Raw genomic sequence first — 25,040 nt, forward strand, 5'->3', positions numbered from 1 at the left:
TGTGAGTTTGCAAATCTTTTAAATGCATTTGTGGATGGTGTTTTACATTTACAAATCACATATTTACACACATTATTTTTATGTTCACACAAATAATTATATGAGACAAATCTATGCCCATAATATTGAAATGCAAATTCGTTTTTATACGTCCTATTCATTGTCTCAATGCGCTCATACATCTTAAGAAAGTTATCACCAAACATGTTTTTATAGAACGTTATCCTACCTTTCAGAAGAACATTCTGGGAACCAAAACGTCCCGCTGAAAACGTTTTAAGAACAGTAGGGCATAATGTTCTAACAATGTTATCAAAAACATCTTAAGAAGGTTATCAAAAACATCTTAAGAAGGTTATCAAAAACATCTTAAGAAGGTTGTCACTAAACATTTCAAGAATGTTTTTAGAGAACGTTATCCTACCTTTCAGAAGAACATTCTGGGAACCAAACTAAAACTTCCCGCTGAAATCATTCCTAGAACAATGAATGGTAACATTCTCAGAATTTTTTGAGAACCCAAAATGTCTAGCTGGGAACTCACACATGGCACCGCAAAAATGCAATATCAGTTTACAGCTTATCGTGAATTACGTGCTTGTTATTTTTTTTCAAAAGGAAAATATGGTGACATCAGATTTTTTAAAACATCCTTTTCAAACAAATGCAACAAGTTTGTTTTTTAAAGCGCTCTAGAAATAAATCTGACGTTGACCATGACCGTGTTAATATTTGCCATCACAGGAACGTTTTATAAAAAAATAATAACATCCTGAAAACATTTTCAGAATGTTTCTTGGAGAATGTTCTTCATTTGTTATCATGTAACATTGAGGGAACGCTTTATAAAGAACATCTGTAATGTGTTACCCAACAACGTCCAAAACACATCCTTAGAATGTTGCAGGCAAAACGTTTCACCTTTGTTAACATATCACATTAAAGGAACATTTTATAAAACACTTTCTGTCATCTCAGGCCTCAATAACATCCTGAAAATATTTTCAGAATGTTGCAGTTAAAAATGATGTCTTAGTTAACCTTAAACCTTATAGGAAAATTATTTGAAATAATAAAAATCCTAAAAAGGTTATTTGAACATCAGATTAAAAAGTTTAAAAACATTATTAGAACCTGTAGGTAATGTTAGCCAAAGTTGTGAGAACGTTCTCCGCTAGCTGGGAGACCGCACACAGTTAATAAATACAACTATTCTTCTGGCTAAAAAAGTCAATCAAGGAGTCATCTTAATTTAAGGTGTTTGAAGAGTAGATTAAAAATACAATTTATTTTGAAAAAAATTATTGCTACAAAAAAATTAAAGGCTCATCATCACACCATGAAATGGGAAATAATTAGCTCTAACGAAGAGTGGGATCAAAGGAACAATAAATATGCTTGCCATGTTGGGTTTTTGGTGGTATTTGGTTGTCAACCTATTTTTGTTTGTGAAATGTTGAAGTGATCCTACTGACTGTATCTTTATTTCTTCTGTTTTTGTTTTGTTTTTGTCTGAGATGGGAATGTCATCTCCTATATGTTATTGTTATGTCCATGTTTGTGTCTTTAGCCTGTAGAAAATAATAATAATAATAAACAAATTATAATAATTTAAAAAATACATTAATTTGGCGGCCCACTTGCAATGCCTTCGCGGACCACTAGGGGGCCGCGACTCACAGGTTGGGAATCGCTGCTGTAGAAGTTGAGGAACACGATGGAATGTGATTTTTATATGTATTGTCCATGCTCAAGTATTGCCAATGTACTTTTATTTTCTGTGTGCTTTTTGAAATTATGTAGTGGATTAAAGGGAACCATTATGAAGACATAAACCTTTTTCTATTCATGTTCTGCCATAAGCTTCCATCTTTATAATAATAATACTTGTAATAACTATTATTGTAAAAAAAATTATAATATAGTGTAATATGATTCAGTATTTTTTTGTTGTATTTTTTTTTTACATTTTTTTTATTTACTAACGTTATGGTATTTGTTTTTCCTTTTTGTTTTTTTATAATGTGCGGCCAAATAAGTTTGTATCTTGGAGAACTAATGTATATGTATGCATGAAATGATACAATAATGAAAAAGTAAAAAAAGAAAAGACTGTCAGACTGATATGCATGGTTTAGTAATCAGTACCAGCAGCATGTGCTGTACACCCAATACCCCCATCAGTAGTGAATGAAAAATACAACACCTTGAAGTTTAAAGGTGGAATCTGGTTATAATTTCATAAGGTAAACATATCTATGTTTTAGTTATCCTTACATTGTGGAGGGATAACTTTAGTCCAGACTTAATAATCACAACAACTTTTTCATGGATTGCCGTGAAGTTTTATAAGATATCCATTATTCCCAAACTGTGTCCCATACTGACTTTGGTAAGTTAGTCTGTTTCAAGTGTTTTGTCAGTTTATTTAAAAATAACTATGTTAGCTAGCGGATCTGCAATAAAATCAGATCACATCGTAAAAGTAAACCAATCCAAAATTAATTTTAGGTTAATTTCCAGTGATGGTGACATGCTTCACCTTTTTGTATTTGCAGCACTTTTAATAAATTCTGTGCATGTTTCTTCAAGTTGGTAAATGTTTTCTAAATGCTTGTTATGTTGGTGAAGAAGTTTCTTCATTTGCATGTGTTTTGGCACATTTGTGTTATTATATTTGCATTATTGTGAAGGTGCAAATAGGTGTTTCTCCCAATGGAAATGTTTTGGGCTGATTGCACCTGTCGGCCACCGTACAAATAACCAACATTTTAATTCATACCATGTTAAAGATTTGTGCACACATAAGATAGGTTTTCAAGATTTGTAGTACTCATATTTAGGCTTCCATCATCGCAGAACACATGCTATTTCCACATGGGTAGATAATGGCTTTATGGTTGTACACAAACCTTGTGAGAGAAGCTGCGGACAAAAAGATAGAGGGATCCAACAAGCACACACACTATTGAACGCATTAACTCTCAAATGCTTACAATAATCATCAATTAAAAATAACCAATTTTATAAATAGAAATTCTTGAGTACAAGTCATTCTTCCAGTACTAAATGAATATCAATTCGGGAAATACCATTGAAATCAAGATCTCTTTTGCAAGACGGACCTGAGTACAAAAATAAAAGCTACTAAAGCTTACATTTTCTCAGAGGAATGAGAGTTTGATTTATTCCAGTAATAAGGTGCATTGTAGAGGAAAACGTTTTTCTGGAATAATGCTTATGCCCTCTTTAACCTTTTCATATAACTCACAATGGTGAGCGTTCCTTTTGGTTTATTATAGAGCAAATCATTTTGTGTGTGTGTGTACAGTATGTGTATTTGATCGCACAGTCCAAAAGACATGCCAGGAAGGTTAATTAGAAAATTCAACATAGGACATAGGACATTCAACATGCAATTACCCATTCAATAGGGCATGCTACCACCTCGTAATGGAGGATGGAGAATGAACGGATTGGCAATTGTTATGGAAACAAAGCCTGCATGGGATACTAATGACCGCAGCATGACAACAGATTGTAGGGCAACCTTGGCCTTGGCTGTGACGAATGAATTTTCCCATAAAGAACTTTGGCCAGTGAATGATAACGTGAATATTGCCATTTTCTCTCCCTCCTTTCTACAAATCGCTTGTTAAAAAAAGTGTTGAAATGCGTTAAGGTGGAGCCACAGGATTTTTCGGCTGGGTACATGGTGCAACAAGGTCACATACTTGCAGAACAATGTGCACAGCGAACATCAGTGTGAAAAAATTGTAATTTTGATATTGTAAATATTGGTGGATAAAAGAAGAAATGGATCAACAGCACATTGATTAAACCAAGGCACCGCATTACTGTTTTCATTTGTTATACCAGTCTTGATGGGCGAGATTAGCACTTAAGTATATAAGCATGCTTTTTTATTAAGGACAGGTAAAGCCCAGGACAGAGGAGTTCTGCTGTGATTGCATTCTGCTTCTTGTGCTGAAATGACTCGTAAAATCTGCAAAGTCAAGAGTCACATAATGTAATATGCCAATGTTCAGTGTTTTTACCCACCTATAGTGGCAAGGCTCTAAGGCCAAGAGTCAAGAGACATATCTTAACAGCTTTCAGATATATTTGCTATGTATTTTGTACTAATGGTCAAGCTCCCAATAGGTTAAATCCTTTTTATTGTTTTAAGCATAATATGCCCACAACTAGATGGATTGCTATTACATTTGGTATACCTTTTTCATTCTTTTAATTTTCTTTTACCAGCATTGTAAGGTGAAGTTTTTATTATTTTCAATGCATTTATTTATTAAGTAATACCTGCAAACTAATGAAATATTTCAACTAGCTTTGTAAGCCTACCTATTAGCATGCTAACATGCAAAACTATTTTTACTAAACATGGTAAACACATGTGACATCCCCAATGTAGAACACGTTTTAAAATCTTCAAGTTTGGCCTTTTTGCCAACGCCATCTTGTGGTACCTAAAGTGAAAGCACCAGCTACCCTCAGCGGTAGAATAATCCGTGCCTGGAAAAAGTTCTGTAGTTGATTATCATTCGCAAAAAGAGAGAAAACCTGAGAACCATGCACAAAAGATATTTGTCAGACTTAGGTATAGATATTCCCAGGACTACAAAACGGTACCGGAGGACCCATAAGGAGACACAACTTGTGACAGGTAAGGACGGGTTTTACCTTCATATTGGACGAACGGGATGAACTGCCAATTTAAGACATATTTCATTTGGTGGTTTTTGTCTCAAATTACTGTATTCAACTAATTATAGCAGAGTATAATACAAAATGTTGAAAAAAAACGTTTTTTAGATGTATAGATTCGCTTTGTGTATACTGCTATTATTCCTATTTTGATAGCAGTAGGGCAATATGTAAATTGTGTTAAAAAACATATAAAATCGACTCTAAAAAAGCTGAAACATATATAAACCAAACCTAGCTTTTTGCTGAGATGTCAAATTAACATGCCCACAATCAATGTGTTTATAAATGTCTGTGTAACAGCTGTGTGATTTTATTTTCATTTAATTTCAAACCTTTATTTATCCAGATTGTCCCTTGTCCCATAGATCTCTTTTTCAAGGGAAACCTGCAAATCAACTTATCAACTTACAGACTCTGACTCATCCAGTGACGAAGCCTCAAATGAAGATCCAATGGTGGGTGAGAGTATAATGTATTACAGAGACAAAAGGTTGTGTTAGATTCATTAAAATCATATTATCAGGATAGTTATTGTGTAGCCTTTTGCTTTCTCTCAGGCTGATCCCCATTCTGGCGGGACATCAGATGACAGAGGGGAGGGTCCACATCATGAAATGGTATAGTTTTTTGCAGTGACTGTTCCACAGACTTAAGAAATTGGACTCACTGGTGGACTTAACTATGACTATGACTCTGCCACTTGGTCACTGATCTTTTTTTTAATGCATTGCCACTGTTGTGGATTCTACTGTCACTGCCACATGGTCATCGTTCGTCCGTCATGTACTGTCTTTGTATCCTGCTTGAATGCCCTTTTTATGATGCCTGCCTCAGGAATAGCCCCTGTTTTTTGTTATTGAATTAATTAGATTTCTACTTTTCTGTCTCTCAGAGTGACGGTGAACTAGAGATGGCTGCAGACGACGAAGGAACAGATCAACAACATGAAATGGTACAACATAAACATGCAGGGATTGTTTTACTTCTTATTAAACAAAGAAATGTATTCTGTTCAAATCCATGACCTTTGCTACATTACAGGTAGCAGTAAGAGACAACACAGTTTTCTATGATGATAAGAATACAGATTCATCTGACACACAAAAAGTTGGGTTACAAATATTTAAATCAAATCAAATCAAGTTTTATTTATACAGCACATTTATAAATGATTTTTGGTCGAGCCAAAGTGCTGTACATAAAATAAAAATAGCCTACAGTAGAGACACTTTACAGCAAATACAACAGCACAGATTGTACAGAATATCAGTATGAGAAAAACGACACCCTCTATCCTTAGACCCTCACATCGTACAAGGAAAAACTTCCAGAGAAAACCCACAGTTTAAAGGGAACATGTGAGAAACCTCAGGGAGAGCAACAGAGGAGGGATCCCTCTCCCAGGACGGACAGACGTGCAATAGATGCCGTGTGTAAATCGAAGAGATAATACATTTTACAGCATATAGACCGAATGTTAGGAAATGCATGTGTCTGTAATAAGAAGATGAATCCACGAGGATGTCAGCTACAATCCTGAGGAAGCCATCAGGGAAGCAGCATGACGAGACCCAAGGCAGGACCGCAGAGACAGGTTCAGCCACGACCCGAACGTCCACGACTTAATCCAGAACTCGGGATAGAGGATCCAAGATTTAAAAAAATGTTTATCAGGAGAGTTATTTTATAACTTATAGTTAACTTTAATATTATTTTCACTGTATGCACATACGACTTTCACCCGCACTGCTACCTGCCCATTTAAATATATGTATATATTGTGTTGCTGCATGCTATAACACCTGCATTCCCTATGGGCATCAATAAAGATCCATCTTATCTTATAGCCTTTTGCTGTCTCTCAGGCTGGCCACCTGTCTGGAGGGTCATCAGAGGACGGAGGGGAAGATCCAAACCATGAAATGGTATAATTTTTGCAGTTCCACTTTGTTCCAGAAAGACAAACTGGTGTTTGGCTTAACTACGACTTCTGCTGCTCTTCTATTACAGAATTCTGACCGAGGCACAAACACTTCAGATGAAAATGAAAATGTCTCAACAAGATAAAGACACAAAATGTGGCACTGGCTGTTAACGCAACTGAGAAATATCCTTGCCACTGTCACTGTTTTACCAGGACTTTACTACAAACATTGGATGCTTCTTGCATGTGCGGTTCACATCCTCCTATCCCAGTTTGCCACTCATGATGAGCTCAATTGTGCAGAGTTACACTCTAAAAACAAATGCCTTGGCTCAACAAAGAAAATCAACGCAACAGTTTGCATCGATGTTCATTGAGTTAAGACAACTTCTAATGAAATTGTCTTGAAGCAACAAAGTTATTTGAGTTAGGGGAGAAGGCTTTTCCTCTACAGTCAGAGGTGTTTTTAATTACCACTTACCTAATAATTGGTAGCATAAACACAAGTTTTGAAGTTGATTACTCAAAAGATTAAGTTGTTCCGACTAGTTTTACCGCATGACTTAAAATAATTTAAGTTGTATGTACTTAATTACCCTCATTCTGGATACAACTTTTTAAGTTGATTACTCCAAAAATTAAGTTGTTCCAACTTGTTTTACCGCATGACTTAAAAGGATTTTAAGTTGTATGTACTTAATTACCATCATTGTGAACACACGTTTTTAAGTTGACAACCATTTATAAATTAAGTTGCTACAAATATATTGTATTCAATAGTTTTTTTTCTTAGCTTTTTCATGTTTTTGCCTTTAAAGAAAGAAATTAATTGATTCCACAACAAAAATGTTAGGCAATTCACTTTTTATTTTGAACTGCAGTTGTTTATTTAAACACATGATGTCTCAATCAGGAGAGACTTCATTTAGTTTGAACATTTATTGACACATGCCATATGATAAGGTGCATGAACACCTGAAATCACAGCTGACTGCAGGAGAGAGGAGAACCATTTTATAGTTTGGCTGCAGCACGTTGATTGGCTGCTGGAGAATGAGGTGAAATGTAATAGGTTAAAGAGAACGCCTGTGATGAGCTGATTATATGCAGCTGCGGAGTGAATGTATATACACCCAGTCTTCCTGAAAGAACTTGCGCTGAGCTTCATTTAAATCTTGAAAAAAAAGATAAATAACACAAATTTAAATTGCCCCACAAATAATAAATAAACACATTAGCCATATTACCATGGGACATGGGGACACAGCAAATACATGCTGCCATCACATCGAAGTTAGAGGCCTTTGCATATTTAAAACCAGTGCCAAATATGTAACATCTGTAAAGTCTTTGTAAAACTACAGAAACAAACTCTCAATGGCCACCAGTCTGCAGATCACACACATCCATTTGACAAAAGATGTAACAAAGATGTTAACACTGCCGTCAGTCATTATTTCAAACAGTATGAACACATTTAACGCAGAATGCTTATTCATTTGTTTCCCTCGACCACGATGGTTGCCATCGTATGGTCAGATGGACCGGTCACTGATGAAGGCGATATTCATGTCCTTTTGAAGCACATTCAATTATAGGTTAGCGCATAAGAGATAATGAATTAGGTAACTGCATACTTTTCAAACTGTCACTCTTAGCGAATTCAGAGCCATTATTACCAGCTGCTAAAGCAACGCTGGTATTGTTTTCACCTATTGAGTCTGCATGTGTGTGTCGTCATGGCAATGTGGTCCTGAAGACACACAGAGGTGCTTTTGAGTACTTTGCCTAGTGTTTGAATGCATGTGGACAGATTTTGTCAATCACAACCGAGCAAGTTTTAGTGTATCTTCTCATCTTTTTTGCAGGTTCCATACAATACTTGAACTGGAGCAGAAGAGCAGAAGCCACTTTTCAAATTGTACACAATCCTTTTCCCATGCCATTGCTGTCAACACCTATCCATGCTGAACGTTGCTAAGATATCATTGATAGGGGTGTGGCCAAAAGTGCAATATGCTTCAAAATGTAACTGACAGAGAGCAGTGCTTTTGTCCTGTGCCCATGGATTTTATTTTATTTCAAGATTTTTAATTACGTCGCTAAAATCCTTGAAAAGGTCCTCTTCCTTTTCTCCAAGGTACACGACAAGGCAGCGGATGGCTATAGTTCTCTGCGTACTTCAATTGTATTGTGCTATTTTTGAAAAAGGAAAAAAAGAGAAATGACCTAAATGAATATATTCTGAATGGGAGACTGCCAACAACTTGCATTTCAATGACAACTCTAAATAACGATCCTACCTCAAGAAGCATGTCCGAGATTTGGCTGCCAATTGTTGCCATGCAGAGAAGCACCGTCCCACAAATCATCACTGCCAGCCCCACGGCCAACATCACCGAGATTCATTTTGAATCAAAAGCGATATCACAATAGTAACCAAAGTATTTTTACTCTCACAGTAGCCTCTACTACTTTGTATCCTCTCACAGAACTATTCACAGTTCAAAGGCTACTAATTTTGGTCAAACAGCAATTTGCCTATACAGTGCAACTACAAGGCTATCTACTGTATTTGAATGACAAAAGATGACACTCACCTTAAAATGTCCTTTGTATATTTCTATTTGTCTTAACTGTGGGAACTTGTCCAGGCATGTTAAGTGGGAGTGGACTTGAAATCCTTAACTCAAGGTGTAGAACAATTAAGTTATCAAGCCAATTGCATTACTTACTACAACTTGAATTTTGTTTTAAGTCAATTAACGCAGAAATCAGAGTTCAAATGACACACAATATTAAGTTGATGTAATTACCAACATTATTACGTCAACACAACTTATAAATTAATGTTTGCAACTTAAAATGTTTATCTAAATAAATTAACTCACATTTTTATCTTGCAACCATGCATTTAATTAAGTGGAGGTGAAAGGTCGCCTGAATTCGTTTTTAGAGTGTATGTTTAGTTCAATTTGTAGCAAAGGTACCAGATCTTTATGAACCTGAACATTGTGCCAGGGACTGGTGTCTTTTATGGGCCAATTCAGTATTTGTGCTTAAAGACATGAATGGCAAACTCTTGCAGCTGCACTCTGGCAAGCAATCAGTTTCACCACAGATTTTTTTCATATCAGAAAGTTGTAAGAAAAGAAAATGCTTTACTCCAGGATTCAAGCAGAGAAATGCAAGATTTTTTCTTTTCCCTGACCAGTTGTAACATTGTTACAAATTGCATAAGAGAACATTTAGTCACTTTAGGATGTGGCTCTCACAGACTGTTAAATGTGAGGGAGATTGCTGCACTGCTAAACAGTTGTACCTACAAGGTACCAACATCATAATAGTGTAACTGAATATAAGCATTGTGTGTCTGAAAACATTTTAGTCACCACCAGAGACTACAGTATGCATTTCAAAAGAAATAATTCAGTAATAGAAACATCAATCTGCTTTGGTATGGTTACGGTAGCAAACTCTACAAACAACTGACATGATTTGTAGAAAAAGTAGATGGTTGAAAATAGTCGTTCCCGCCTTCCTTCACACTTAATCTATTGTCTTTTGGTGGAGCTCTGTGGAGAGAAAGAATAGAGCACGTTACCACAGTATATCAAGAGCAGGCCATGTACAGTATATGTGCAGCTGACCTCGGAGAAGCACCAGATTCAATTGATAGCTGAACGAAAAGATGCTTTATAGATAAAATAGTACACTTTTTCATAACTTGAAATATGAAGTTAGGCAATACGTTTCCTGATGCCCATCCCAAACTTTTCCTAATCGAAATAATGTGAGTATCTGAAAATCTTAACACCTTTGCGACTGGGTCAAATTGGATGGGAAGTAAAAAAAGAAGCAACACACAAGACATGTGTCCACACACAGGTTATCCAATTAATTGTGTGAGAGAAGTCTTATTTGGGCTTACCTGTAAATGCCGACTACCACAGCGTGGTCTCTCTCATAGGGCTCCAGTGTGAGCTGCTCCTGTGGCTTCATGTTCTCCCCACTCATCTTCTTCACCTCTTGAGGCAAACACTGCCTCTGGAGCCACTGTCGAGCATGCTCCTCCGTGCAGAGAGTCTGCAGCGGAGCCGCGAAACCACCCGACCCGTTCTGTAACACGGAGCCCGTTTCCTAAACCATGCTAAATGTATGTGTGTGTGCATAAAGCTGAGTTATGATCGGTCATAATAACACAGAATTTGCTGATTATTCAATCGTTTAGAGTGAAATATACAGCATACTTTTTGGCCATAATCGCGCAGCCCTACAAATGAACTGAGATTTCCACACAAATGTTCTTTAGCAAGTGTGCAGAGCAATTTTGATTTAAAATAGCAATTGCTATTGCTCCACAGCTGATGGCTTGTCCCCTAACGCAGTGTTATGGGGAATGGAAACTCAGCTGTGTATTAACAAAGTGGATGGACAGGACACTGAAACGGGGTTACTCACTCCAGTTTTGCATTGTAAGTAGGACAGAATAGAGCCCAACGTACAAGATAGAGGCTCTAGACTCCGCTCCTCACACCATCGCTGGAATCCCAACCACTTTGGCCTGTAACAGGCCGTGGTGGATCCTGCTCTTGCTGCCTAGATAGTCTGAATAACTTGATCAGACAATCCCCCCTGTCTCAGCCTGTCCCTCTCAGGAGCCAAGCCTGGAGAGGTTGGCCCAGAGAGGGTAACGCCCCTATTGCACCTGCTTCTTGAGACATCGCCCCCCAGAACTGAGGAATTGCCCAGGGCTGGCCCACCACCATCTGTGTCATCTCTGCGAACCACGGCGCTCCACGGCGATCTGGGGCCAGTAAGATGACTGACAGATGCTCTCGTCTCACCCTCTCCAGGAGGGGGAGAATGAGGCGCAGCGGTGGAAAGGCGTAGAGCAGCTTTCTTGGCCATGGCTCGTGTTCCCAGCCATGGAAAACCACAGGGTACATTGGCTGTTGCGCCGGCTGGCAAACAGGTCCACCTCCTCTCTCCCGAACTGGGCCCAGATCTGCTTCACCACCTCCGGGTGAAGCACCCACTCGCCTGGCAGGGGCCCGCCTCTTGACATGAGGTCGGCCCTCCTGTTCTCCAATCCCGGGATGTGGAGGGCTCTCAGAGACAACACAATCTCTGAAGCCCACAACCACAGTTTCTCCGCTGTGGTCAACAAGGCGGCGGACTCCGCTCTGCCTGTTGATGTACGCCACTGTGGTGCGGTTGTCGCTCCTCACCAGCACATGTTTGCCCTATATAAAGGGTTTGAAATGCTGGAGGACCAACACTACTGCCTGTAGCTCTTGAAAGTTGCTGTGCCCGCGTCTCTGTCAGAGACCAGCAACCACCTATAGTTCTCTCTAGGCAGGTCCCCCCCCCATCCTGTCACGGATGCGTCTGTGAAGACCATGACGTAGGAGGTCACTCGCCCCAGTGGAGTTCCCCTCCGGAGATTCTCCGGGGACCCCCAGTATTGGAGGTTGGGGGGGATGGTCACCAGACGTCGTTTGTGCCTCTTGGGATATAAACGAAGGCCGGTAAACCACCTCTGCAGGCGGCGCATATGCAGCAACCCCAGCGGCACCACAACGTGAGCAGCCGCCATGAGACCCAGAGTCTGCACGATGGTCAAAGCCGTCACCGTTGCCCCCTGTCGCAGTCTGCCTGCATCGAGCACCATCCCCAGATACTGCACCTGTTGGTGAGGTATGGGATTGCTCTTCTTCCAATTGACCGCAAAACCCAACTTGGTTAGGTGTAGCGTGTAGGATCAATTGGGCTGTATGAATGATTGCCCATTCCCTGGACCTGGCGATGACTATGAGGTCATCCAGATAAAAGAAAACCCTCATGCCATGGTCGCGAAGCGGCTGAAGCGCTGTAGCCACACATTTGCTGAACGTGCGTGGGGATAGGGAGTAGCCGAATGGTAATCTGTTGTACTCGTAGGCTATCCCCTGGAAGGCAAAACGCAAATACTTTCTGTGCTCTGGAGCAATTTTGACATGAAAGTAACCGTCCTTCAGGTCGATGGTTGTGAACCAATCGCCCGGCTGCACTAGGTCAAATAACTGTTTTACAGTTAACATATGGAATTTTTTGCAGGCAATGTGCTGATTCAGGCTGCGGAGCTCTAGAATGGGTCTGAATTCTCCCGTCTTCCTGGGACCCAGGAAGTACGCGGAATAAAGACCCTGTTCTCTGTGCCGAGGGTGCACAACAGATGCCGCCTGTTTTTGCACCAAGGCCCGAATCTCTGCCGAGAGGAAACCTACCTCCTCCTGGGAAGATAGCTTCACCTCTCTTATGCCTTTAATGGAGGAGGGACACTGCAACACTGGAGTGAGTAACTCCGTTTCAGTGTCCTGTCCATCCACTGTAATATATACGCTTTTCAGCATACATTATTAATTAAAGTGAAGTACAGTGCATATATCCCTTATATCCCTTCACAGAACTAAATTATGGTTTTAAAAAAGGTTTAATGAGATGATGGAATCAAAGCTGAACTGTATAATATAAAAAGGCACACATGCTGAAAACCCAACCCCAGAAGGGGGTCTGGGGGGATTATCCCCCCGGAGATTTTTAGAAATACTAACATAAACTACGCATTCTGGTACACTCTGAGAAGAAAATAAATAAATCTATTACTACCCGACATATTAATAATATTTTATGCCATTGTTTGTTTTTCATTTTGTTCTCACAGATGAACTTGATGCTCCACACAGAGAGAAAAGCAAAGAGGAGATAGTCTGTTGTGGGTAAGGGTAGATACCTCCCATTGTTCTGTGACCTGTCAATCATCAAACCGGGGTCATATTTCATTATGTGTTCATTTTTATCTGAAGTTGTATCCATGGATATATAAAGAATAGTTATACCGCAAAGTTATTCTCCGTGGGAACTTCCGGCAACAATCTTGATTCTGATTGGCCAGAAGACTTGAAAAAACCTCAGCAAAGATGTTTATTGAGAAGATGATCACTACGTGACAGAAGTTTTCAAAACCGTTTATGGTCTCCGGTACTTCCAGTCCAACGCCTACTGCATGCACAGCGTTGTCCACACGGCAGCGTGCATTGCTTCAACGGAGACGCTTCCCATTCACTTTGAATGGGGTGATGTCAGGCTTTGCCGAACTGCATTGTGGTTCATTCGCGTCGCTTTGCCTCCGTTGCTCGCTTCAAAAGTTGAGAAAAGTTCAACTTTTCAAGCTTCGACGTAGCTAGCACGGAGCTTGAACCGGAGTTGCTTTGGTGTGAATGAGGTATAGGGGGGTCCGGGGATCCAGATTTTTTTTAAATGTTGAAGTTAAAAGCATCAATCTGGTGCACTTTGAGAGCAAAATTAGGGACATTGTGCATTCACACCAGCCTTTTATAGTCCGGTTGAATCTAACCCTGGTGCGTTTAGCCGCTTGCTGCGGTTCATTTGGGTCGGTGTAAACACAGTCCGAGACCTCTTAAGTGAACTAAACAACCGGACTCTGGTCCGCTAAAAGAGGTGGTCTCGGAACGCTTGCTTGCGAACTCTGGAGCAGTTCATTGCTGGTGTGAACACAGTCCGCACCAAAACATAGGAAGCGTAGTATTTGCGTGTCACAAGACATCCGCGGTTGTTTGGTTAAAGAGTGAAGTGAATGAAGTGTTGAACAGTGTCGTGTAAAGTAAAAATGCTCCGTCAACTACATAAAATTAAGAACACCTGTCGTTGGTGAAACGCCCCTCCTGACTGCAGAACGTCTATCATTATATGTGTTATAATGCTTTTTAACGGACGTTGTCTGATTATGTAATCATATGCACGGGCCGCTAGAGTCTGTTGATCTCCAGATTAAAAGCAGCATGAGAATAACTTGCCGAAAGTGCCGATGCTCCATGGCGGAGGCTCCAGTAGAAATTGCCGGGATTTGCGTTTTTTACCCCCTTCATTTCTGACCAATGGTTGAACAGCATTTCCGTGCACATGACTTGTGTTTAAAGTTTATAGTCCGTTTGAGTTTTGCCTGTGTGAACGCAAACCGAACCTTCTGAAAAATGAAACAATGTAACCCACTGTCGTCTGGTGCGCACCAGAGAAGCGGACTATTAGGTGTGAATGCACCCTAAATCTATGGATACATCTCTCAACATCCATATGAAACAGAACTGTAAACAGATTTACTTTTTCTTTATGCATATTTTACAAATCACTCCCCTAGCTACTATTCCTGAAAAGTTCGGTTTTAACATCAGCACTAAGTTATTTACACAAAGAAGCTAAACTGGAGGGTTCATTAACATTACCATTACGAAATAAAATAATATAGTTTAGGGCTAACTAGATAAAGATACCAGAACTGATGGAGGGCAAATTAAAACATGACTGACCTGCTTGGAGCATCAACGCTAACTGAAGCTGGACTCGGATGTGCGACAGCGAAATGCACCCCCCGGGTACAAAATAAAGGTATACATAAACAAACAAAGGCGGAACACATTTTGAGCGTATCTGAATATTGGGGGGGATGTCCCCCCCCCAATGTATATGGTGAATTCGGCCCTGTACTGAGTGATATCATACACACTGCTCTGCTTTCTGCACGGACCTCACAGCTGTTCTCACTGTAAAAATCGCGTTGCGATTCAAGCATGTTTTTTATGAACCACACAGCTTCCGGTCTTCCACGACCCGACCGGAGAAAAATACGTGCTGCAGGCACGAAACACATTACCAGTAGAAATACATTGCTTTTAAAATCGTGCTGTGCAACACGAAAAAAAAAGGGGAAAATCGTGTTGGTGAACACGAATCAATAGATTAAAAATCGTGTTGGTGAACACGAAATGCCATGAGACTGGGTTGTCAGCCCACGTGTCAGTGTCTTCAAGGAGAGATGGCCTGGGTTATTCAATGAGGCTCAGGTGAGAACATTACGTTTATTTTTTTTCCATTTCAACTCACTGTTGTGAGTGTTGTCCCCTATGCTTTTTATTAGATCAAGGAGTTCCGACACATAACAACTCTTTCACTGGAAGAGACTTTGATGCTGAAACTGGATGGGTACACTAACACCACGTCGCTCCAGCTGATGCGTGCCAAAGGAGGAGATGCTGGCTCCAGGATGCGCCCTCTTCTGAGCACAATTGATGAGGTACATGCTGCTATCATTGCAACACTTTTTACTTGTGTTAATCATACTGTAGGTATCCAGTGTAATATTAATTAATACTATTTTTGAACCTTTTCTGCTACCCCTTCTTTGTTACCATCAACATTCTGTGGAGAAGGATCTGTGACCTCTCGAACCTGTGAGCCAGCCATTCCACCACTGACACCACCAGGGCAAAACACCACTTCAGATCAGCCGATCCATTGCCCAAGGCATATGGAAAAAAAGGATGGGAAGGTACACCTTTTTTCCATAGGTTCTTGTTCTGCTCGATCCCAAATTGGTGTGCATGTCAACACTTGTGTGTTAGTTCTTAGGCATGGCATACATTTGTGACCATTTTGGCAAGTTATTGGACTAACAGACAAGTTATAAACTGAGCTCTATGGGGGTCTTTAAAACTAACGCGCAGCACGCTCACAGACATAGATTGCGCAATAATGCATTGCGCACCATGGAGGTGCAGTGCAGGCATATTGTCATTCAAGAGATGCATAGTTGTTTTGGAAAACATGTTTTTCTTTTAGCCTATTTACCTCGTTAACGTAAATAATACTCATTACATTGACACATGCATTATTTGTGATTAAAATAATGGTTGTTGGTAGGTCTAATTTATTTGCGACCCCCACAGATCTATGATTTCACTATGTCCTTATGGGAGCTCAGCTCCCATGGCTCCCACAAAACTCGAACCCTGTCTACACCCAGGGGCGGACTGGCCATCGGGACGTTTAGGACAAATCCCGATGGGCCGGTACTGATGTGGGCCGGTGGTACCGAAATGGGCCGGTAGTCCCAGTCCGCCCCTGTCTACACCCCTATGCACTGCCATTTCCCCACGTAAACATAATAGTCTGCAATGAAACGGTTGTGTCCTGTGTGCTTCACTTCCTACTTGGCGAACCGTTGACTTGATCGTGCACACGAGATGACCCGGCCTTTAGAGGCTCCGCAATTGTCATACAGCTAGAGGCAATAACATAACATTGGCTTGACTGATGCAATGTTCAAAACTAAATTTGATACATTTTTCTTTTTCATCTCACAGTGCACATATTTAAGTAATCATAACACAAAGCTAAACGTTTCCTTTCTCTTTTCAAGAGTGCTTCAGAGGATGGCTGATCAAACAAAACGTGGAGAAGACCGAGAGGGAGAAGTTGGCCGGTTACTTCATTTCGCAAAAGATACAGGACCTCGTGAAAAAGGGGAAGAAACAGTCGAAGTAAAAATCTGAAGGAATGGGTGTTAGATGTTTTCCAATTTGTATTAATGTTCATGTTGTGTGTTATAAATGATGTTCCTGCTTCTAATCATTTGATGTATGAGTATTTATTTACAGACAATACATTCTATCAGCGATGTGCAGTCAGGGGAGGCAGGGGAGGCAGAGCCTCACCTGTCATACTCCAATGTAACGGAAAAACAACTAAAGAAAAACTAAATAGTAATAATAATAACATTTCTCCACTGATCTGTGTTGTAAATGTGATTTATGTATGATTCCAATCGCTTTTTATAGTCAAAATCAGCAAATTTGCCGAGCTCCGCTACAACTACGGGTAGCGATGAGAAGTGAGGCAGGGACGAGCTCTGCCTCTCGTAAACCCACAGTAACTGGCTGGAGCGTGGGCACTAATTTAACGCGGACAGTTATTTTGTGAGCGCGCTCAAGCCAGTTACTGTGGGGTGAGGTGAGGCACAGATGAGATCTGCCTCACCTCAGAATGCGTCACCCCCAGTCTATGGTCACCCCACAGAAACGGGCTGGAAAGCGGGCCCTAAGCGGGCCCTAAGCGCATGCCTGCACCATCTCACTGTATGTCACCAATGTAATGTTTGTAGATCCATTTATTACATTTATCCTCGCCATCCATAGTCTCTAAATAACTTATTTCACGTATATATGATATTTAGGCTCGCTGGTCTCATCATACAACGGCAATGAAAAAAGCACCAGGGGAGGCAGCCATAACCTCTGCCGCACTGAAGGGGGCGCACGTGAGCCCACAGGTTCTTGTTGCTACTGTTATTCTACGCAGAGACGGTAGACGCAAACAACAAACTAGACTTTTGAAACTAGAGGAAGATAGGGAGGACTTTCACAAAAAAGTAATAGAGATTGTTGTCCAGAAGGATAGCATGGACTTCATCTTCAAGTCAAGGTAAGACCACAATTGTAATGAAAATGGGATCTTACTAAGAAAGAACAATCCAATATTTAGATTTTGGGTATCCTTTTGTTGAACGGTCTGTTTAAAATGAATCGAAGCATCAGACTAAAAAAGCTTTTGAAAATAACCGAATATTTCGATTAAGGTCAAAATATAATATTTGTAAATCTGACTCTGAAAGAGTCAGTGCCTCACCAGCCATGAACCTCACCGCACGTCACTGCATTCTTTACATTCTGGTATACCTTTCTGGTAAGGTAGGTGCTCTGATCTGAAATGATAGATGTTCATTGAGCTACTGCAATTGGGTGAGAGTGTTTCATCATCATATATGACCAGCTTAACCATCAAGTAATCCCAGTTAAAGTTCTACTCAAGATCATACCAGTCTGACTAGCTAATGGTGACCAGCTAGACCACTGTGACCACCAGCTTTTACCAGCTAAACCAGCTATCCCGACCAGCTAATGGTGACCAGCTACTAGACCACTGTGACCACCAGCTTTTACCAGCTAAACCAGCTATCCCGACCAGCTAATGGTGACCAGCTACTAGACCACTGTGACCACCAGCTTTTACCAGCTAAACCAGCTATCCTGACCAGCTAATGGTGACCAGCTAGACCACTGTGACCACCAGCTTTTACCAGCTAAACCAGCTATCCCGACCAGCTAATGGTGACCAGCTACTAGACCACTGTGACCACCAGCTTTTACCAGCTAAACCAGCTATCCCGACCAGCTAATGGTGACCAGCTAGAACACTGTGACCAAACCAGCTATCCTGACCAGCTAAAGTGTCCAAAACCCCTCGAACCAGCTAACTAATCCAGCCTAATATTGTCTGACCAGCCAGACCAGCCTTGTTGGTCTAAGCTGGTTTTTTCAGCATCACACATTGACCTTTTTCTAGACTAACTAGTCTAGAAAAAGGTCAATGTGTGCATTTTATTATAAAGTTGTGTATACAGACTGTTGCAAAAACTAAGAAGCTTATAAAAATCAGGTTTAAAACTAAAAGAGCTTTCCAAAAAAACAAAATTAAAGATGTTTGTTACACCGTTGTTACATAGAGTTATGGCATTTCCTGTTTCTGCCGGAGAGAGGGGAGTTTGTCCCAGGGCCGGTCGGATAAGTCACTAGCACCCCCATATAACTTGACATCTAACTGTGATAATGTGAGCATGGGACAAACTGAACTAATACCTTGTGTTGGGAAACAAATATTAGCAGCAAATCATACCAGCAACTAGACTTCTGTGTATTTTTACAAAACTATGATCTCTTGGTATTCCATGGAGCTTATTGTTTCAGAGCATGACAAATCATCAAAGATTAGAAACCCTTAACTCTTCTATATAGGCATGACAATATAGATGGACTGGTAGGAAAAGCATTCTGAATTAGATGCGTATTGTAAATAAAAGCTTTAAAATAAAACACATATTACAATCGAATCAATTCGTTTTAAGAAATCTTCCATTCTATGTGAAGGCAAATAGCCAGTATGTTAGTAACTTCCAAAAAAAAGTATAAAGTGTAGCAGACCTTAAACCAGTGAATTACAATATACATAAAACAATGTTATAATATCACACTGTCATATTCTTCTTCCCTGGAACCATAAAACTGGTTTTGGCTAATTAGCACAAGAAAGAAGTGTTGTGACTCGACAGATATGTTAGGTTTAGTTATGTTTTTACTATAGTTTTGTGTTTTGATCTTGTCACTTCCTGTTTTTATTTTGAAAGTAATCTTTCCTGTAATTCCAGATCCCACATTTTCTGCTTTGTGTGTTTCCCGCCCGTGAGATTGCTTGGGCCCTGCCCTGATTGTTTTCACCTGTGCCCATCCCCCTCACCTATATATAGCCCTGGTGTTTTTTTGTTCCTTTGTCAGTTCGTTATGTTTCATGTCGTGAGCACCTAGGCCTTTTGACTCCTGATACCTACCTTGAGATTTAGACCTTTTGCCAAGTGAGTTTTTGTGTTGCTGTACAAGTTAGTTTTGCTAGTTTAACTACTTTCTATTTTTTGAAAGTACGATTTAGTTTTTGTTATTAAAGAACATTCTATTTTTGGACAACTGTCTCCGAGTCCTGCTTTTGGGTCCTGCGTCCTGTGTCTCGGTTCATAACAGTACGAACTGACCAAAATATGGACCCAGCGGATTCAGAGACAGTGAAGATAGCTCTGCGAGCTCAAGGAACGAGACTACACCAGCATGAGGAGCAGCTGGGCGCCATCAACCTGGGGGTGAGGGACCTGACCGGCCGTCAGGAAAATGTTCAAGCCTCCGTCAATACTCAGGTGAATCACCTTGCCGAACAGCTGCACCGTGTCCTCGTTCACCTGGAAGCTGGTTCATCCCCTCAGCCTCCTGCTGTTGCTCACACACCAATTGCTCCAGCTGATCATGTGTCACTCCATGCTCCATCGCCTCGCCTGGCATCTCCAGAGCGATTCTCCGGAGATTCCGGTGACTGTCGCCCTTTCATTGTTCATTGTGATCTCCATTATAAATATAACCCTGCTGCATTCCCCACTGATCACTCTAAAGTGGCCTTCATGGTGAGCCACTTAACGGGGAGAGCAGCGGCCTGGGCTACGTCCGAATGGGCGAGAGATTCACCTACCTGTAATTCTCTGGATGTATTTACAGACACTCTCACCAAGGTGTTTAATCGCACGGCTCCTGGAAGGGAGGCAGCCAGAGCACTGATGCAGATTAAGCAGAGCCAGCGCAGAGTATCGGACTATGCCATTGAGTTCAGGACCCTTGCAGCAGATAGTGGCTGGAATTCTTCAGCACTGCTCGACACCTTTTTGTCTGGTCTTTCGGATTCCATTAAAGACCAGCTAATACCTTTGGACCTCCCAGAAGACTTGGATTCTGTCATTGCACTGGCAGTTCGAATTGACAATAGACTGGCCGAAAGACACAAAGAAAGGTTCAAGAATGTGGCATGTCTGCCTCGACACCAAGGGGACACACCAAGCCATCACACTCTCGACCTTGTTCTGACTTATGGTATTGAAATTGAGCAACTATTAGTCGAACCGCATAATCCTGCTTTATCCGACCATTTCTTAGTAACTTTTGAAGTACTGTTACGAGACTACAAAGCATTAGTCAAAAGCTCCTGCAGCAGAAACCTATCTGTTAGTGCTATAGCCACATTTAAGGAAGAGATTCCACCAATACTTAACTCGATAGCATGTCTGCATGTAAGGGAGGAAACTTATACAAAATCTACACCACCCCAAATTGATCATGTTGTTGATAGTGCTACAGATGCGCTGCGAATAAAATTAGACTCTGTTGCTCCTTTGAAAAAGAAGAAAATAAAACAACATAGATTAGCTCCATGGCATAATGCCCAAACCCGCAAAATAAAGCAAAAGTCGAGACAACTTGAAAGGATATGGCGTTCCACTAAACTTGAAGAATCTCGTTTAATTTGGCATATTACTCTCAATGAATATAAGAAAGCACTGCGTAAAGCGAGAGCAGCCTACTACTCTTCATTAATAGATGAGAATAAGAATAATGCAAGATTTCTTTTCAGCACTGTAGCCAGGCTGACAGAGAGCCACAGCTCGATTGAGCCTTCTATTCCCATAGCACTCAGTAGTAATGATTTTATGTGCTTTTTTAATGATAAAATTGTTACTCTTAGAAACAAAATTAATGACCTCTTGCCTTTGACCAGTATAGTGTTATCAACAGCTCCCGGAAACGTAAGTTCTAATATTACACTAGATAGTAAACTAGAATGCTTTTCAGCCATAAACCTTGAACAATTAAATTCAATGATTCTCTCTTCTAAACCATCAACGTGTATGTTAGACCCAATTCCAACTAAGCTGTTGAAGGAAGTTTTTCCATTAATTAGCACTTATTTATTAAATATTATGAATATGTCTTTATTATCAGGCTATGTTCCACAATCATTCAAAGTAGCAGTGATAAAACCGCTTCTTAAAAAGCACAACCTCGATCCAGAGGTTTTAGCCAATTATAGACCTATTTCCAATCTTCCGTTCCTCTCAAAAATTCTTGAGAAAGCGGTCGCAAAACAGCTGTGTGATTACTTAAAAAACAATGATTTATTTGAAGATTTTCAGTCTGGCTTTAGAACACATCATAGCACAGAGACAGCTCTGGTTAAAGTCACAAATGACATTCTAATAGCCTCTGACAAGGGACGTGTCTCTATTCTTGTTTTGCTCGATCTCAGTGCTGCATTTGATACTATCGACCATGATATCCTATTGCAAAGACTAGAGCACTTAGTTGGCATACAGGGAACTGCTTTAGACTGGTTTAGGTCCTATCTATCTGAACGCTCTCAGTTTGTACGTGTCAATGATGAATCTTCCACGCAAACCAAAGTTAGCCATGGAGTGCCACAGGGCTCAGTGCTCGGACCTATTTTGTTCACATTATATATGCTTCCGTTAGGCAATATTATAAGGAATCATTCTGTACATTTTCATTGTTATGCGGATGATACTCAACTATATTTATCAATCAAGCCTGATGAAATTAATCATCTAAATAAAATTCAAGACTGCCTTAAGGACTTAAAAACGTGGATGACCTTAAACTTTTTGATGTTAAACACGACCAAAACTGAAGTTATTGTACTTGGCCCGAAGAATCTACGAAACAAATTATCTAAGGATATATTAACCATGGATGGCATTAATTTGGCCTCCAGTGAGACTGTAAGGAATCTTGGTGTTATATTTGATCAGGATTTATCCTTTAACGCCCACATAAAATCAATTTCAAGGACCGCCTACTTCCATCTACGTAACATTGCAAAAATCAGGCATATCTTGCCTCAAAACGATGCAGAGAAACTAGTCCATGCATTTGTTACTTCAAGGCTGGATTATTGTAACTCTTTATTATCAGGGTGTACCAAGAAGTCAGTCAAGTCGCTTCAGCTGATTCAAAATGCTGCAGCTCGTGTACTAACCAGAGTTAGGAAAAGGGACCACATTACTCCTGTTCTGGCTGCCTTACACTGGCTCCCTATAGAACACAGGATAGAATTTAAAATTCTTCTTCTCGCCTACAAAGCCCTTAATGGGCAGGCGCCATCTTACCTTAAAGAACTCATTATACCCTACTGTCCTACTAGGGCATTGCGTTCCAAGAATGCAGGGTTGTTGGTTGTTCCTAGAGTCTCTAAAAGTACAATGGGAGCCAGAGCCTTTTCTTATCAAGCTCCACATTTGTGGAATCAGCTTCCAGTTTGTGTTCGGGCGGCAGACACCCTATCCGTTTTTAAGAGTGCGCTTAAGACCTTCCTTTTTGATAAAGCTTATAGTTAGGGCTGATTAGATTCAGCCCCTAGTTTTGCTGATATAGGCTTAGTTTGTCGGGGGACATCTTACTTCTTCCTTCTCTCTGTCTATACCTGTGTACTCATGTTCCGATTAACCCAGCTTCCCCAAATGTCTTTCTTTTTGGTGTCTGTATACGCCGGGATCCGGAGTCATGGATGATCCTGCGCTCCTCTGTCCTGGATCTTGAGTCGTGGCTGTGGTCCTGGATCATAGGTCCTGGATGGATATCCTTGTGGATTCATCTTCCTATTATACACACATGCATTTCCAAACATTTGGACTACCTATGTTGCAAATGTATTATCTTTTCAATTTACACACGGCATCTATTGCACGTCTGTCCGTCCTGGGAGAGGGATCCCTCCTCTGTTGCTCTCCCTGAGGTTTCTCCCATTTTTCCCTTTAAACTGTGGGTTTTCTTCGGAAGTTTTTCCTTGTACGATGTGAGGGTCTAAGGACAGAGGGTGTCGTATTGTCATACTGATATTTTGTACAAACTGTAAAGTCCACTGAGACAAATGTAACATTTGTGATATTGGGCTATATAAATAAACATTGATTGATTGATTGATTGATCGTCCCGCCTGGAGACCTCCTGCCGATACTCCTCCTGAGAGAAGAGTGCTCCCTAGTGTCTCAGAGGAGCCCATGCAGTTGGGTCGGGCAAAGTTGACTCCGGAGGAACGTCTTCGGCGCATTCAGGAGGGCAGGTGTTTTTACTGTGGGGAGCAGGGGCACCTCCTGGCTTCTTGTACAGCAAAAGATCGGGCTCATCAGGGACGAGGAGGACCCTGGTGAGCCGGCTGTCATCTGGATTCCCTCCTCGTACGTTGACACAGGTACAAGTAAAAGTAGACAGACATGTTTTAACTCAGGGGGTTCTCATAGACTCTGGTGCAGATGAAAGTTTAATGGATTGGGGGTTAGCCAAGAAGTGGAACTGTGGGGTAATTCCTTTGAAGCAACCGTTAAAGGCCTCTGCTCTGGATGGTCGGTTATTGTTTACCGTTACCCATTGAAATAACCGTAAATGCAACACATACTGAACACATGACTTTCCATTTATTTGACTCTGCTCAGCATCCACTTATTCTTGGTTACCCATGGTTAGTCAAGCACAACCCACACATAGACTGGAGATCTGGGAGAGTTAAGGGATGGGGAGAGGACTGCAAGCATTTCTGTCTGAGAGACAATAAGACTGGTGACAACACTCCCCATGCTAGAAGGATTGAGACCCAAGCTGTTGTTCAGATTGCATGTACAGAAATGACTGAGGCTATCCAAGTACAGGAGCAAGATTTCCCTGACAAGTCCAAGGTGCCCAGTTGCTATTGGGACCTAAAGGAGGTTTTTAGTAAAGCCCGAGCCACTGCCCTGCCACCACATAGGCCTAATGACTGTGCTATTAACTTGGTACCTGGCTCCCCCATTCCCAAGGGTCGCCTCTACTCTCTTTCCGGACCTGAAAGGGAGGCCATGAACAATTATATTGAGACCTCCTTGCAGGTCGGACTCATTCGCCCTTCCTCGTCACCGGCGGGAGCGGGCTTCTTTTTCGTAGACAAAAAGGATGGATCACTCCGTCCCTGTATAGACTACAGCCCTCTGAACGAAATCACCATCAAAAACAGGTACCCTCTCCCACTCATCTCCTCCGCCTTTGAACTTTTGCAAGACGCCAACATTTTCACCAAACTG

General features: G+C 40.9%; 1 long non-coding RNA gene across 1 annotated transcript; it reads left to right on the plus strand.

Annotated features, from left to right (window-relative positions):
• The first annotated feature begins 15,479 nt into the window (after positions 1-15,479).
• Positions 15,480-17,119, plus strand: LOC117545453. Its single transcript, XR_004568839.1, has 3 exons — positions 15,480-15,785; positions 15,922-16,040; positions 16,911-17,119. It is a non-coding gene; the product is annotated as an uncharacterized LOC117545453 (long non-coding RNA).
• The last annotated feature ends 7,921 nt before the right edge of the window (positions 17,120-25,040 follow it).

This window comes from Gymnodraco acuticeps, unplaced genomic scaffold (genome assembly GCF_902827175.1).
Source record: "Gymnodraco acuticeps unplaced genomic scaffold, fGymAcu1.1, whole genome shotgun sequence".
Classification (NCBI taxonomy): domain Eukaryota; kingdom Metazoa; phylum Chordata; class Actinopteri; order Perciformes; family Bathydraconidae; genus Gymnodraco; species Gymnodraco acuticeps.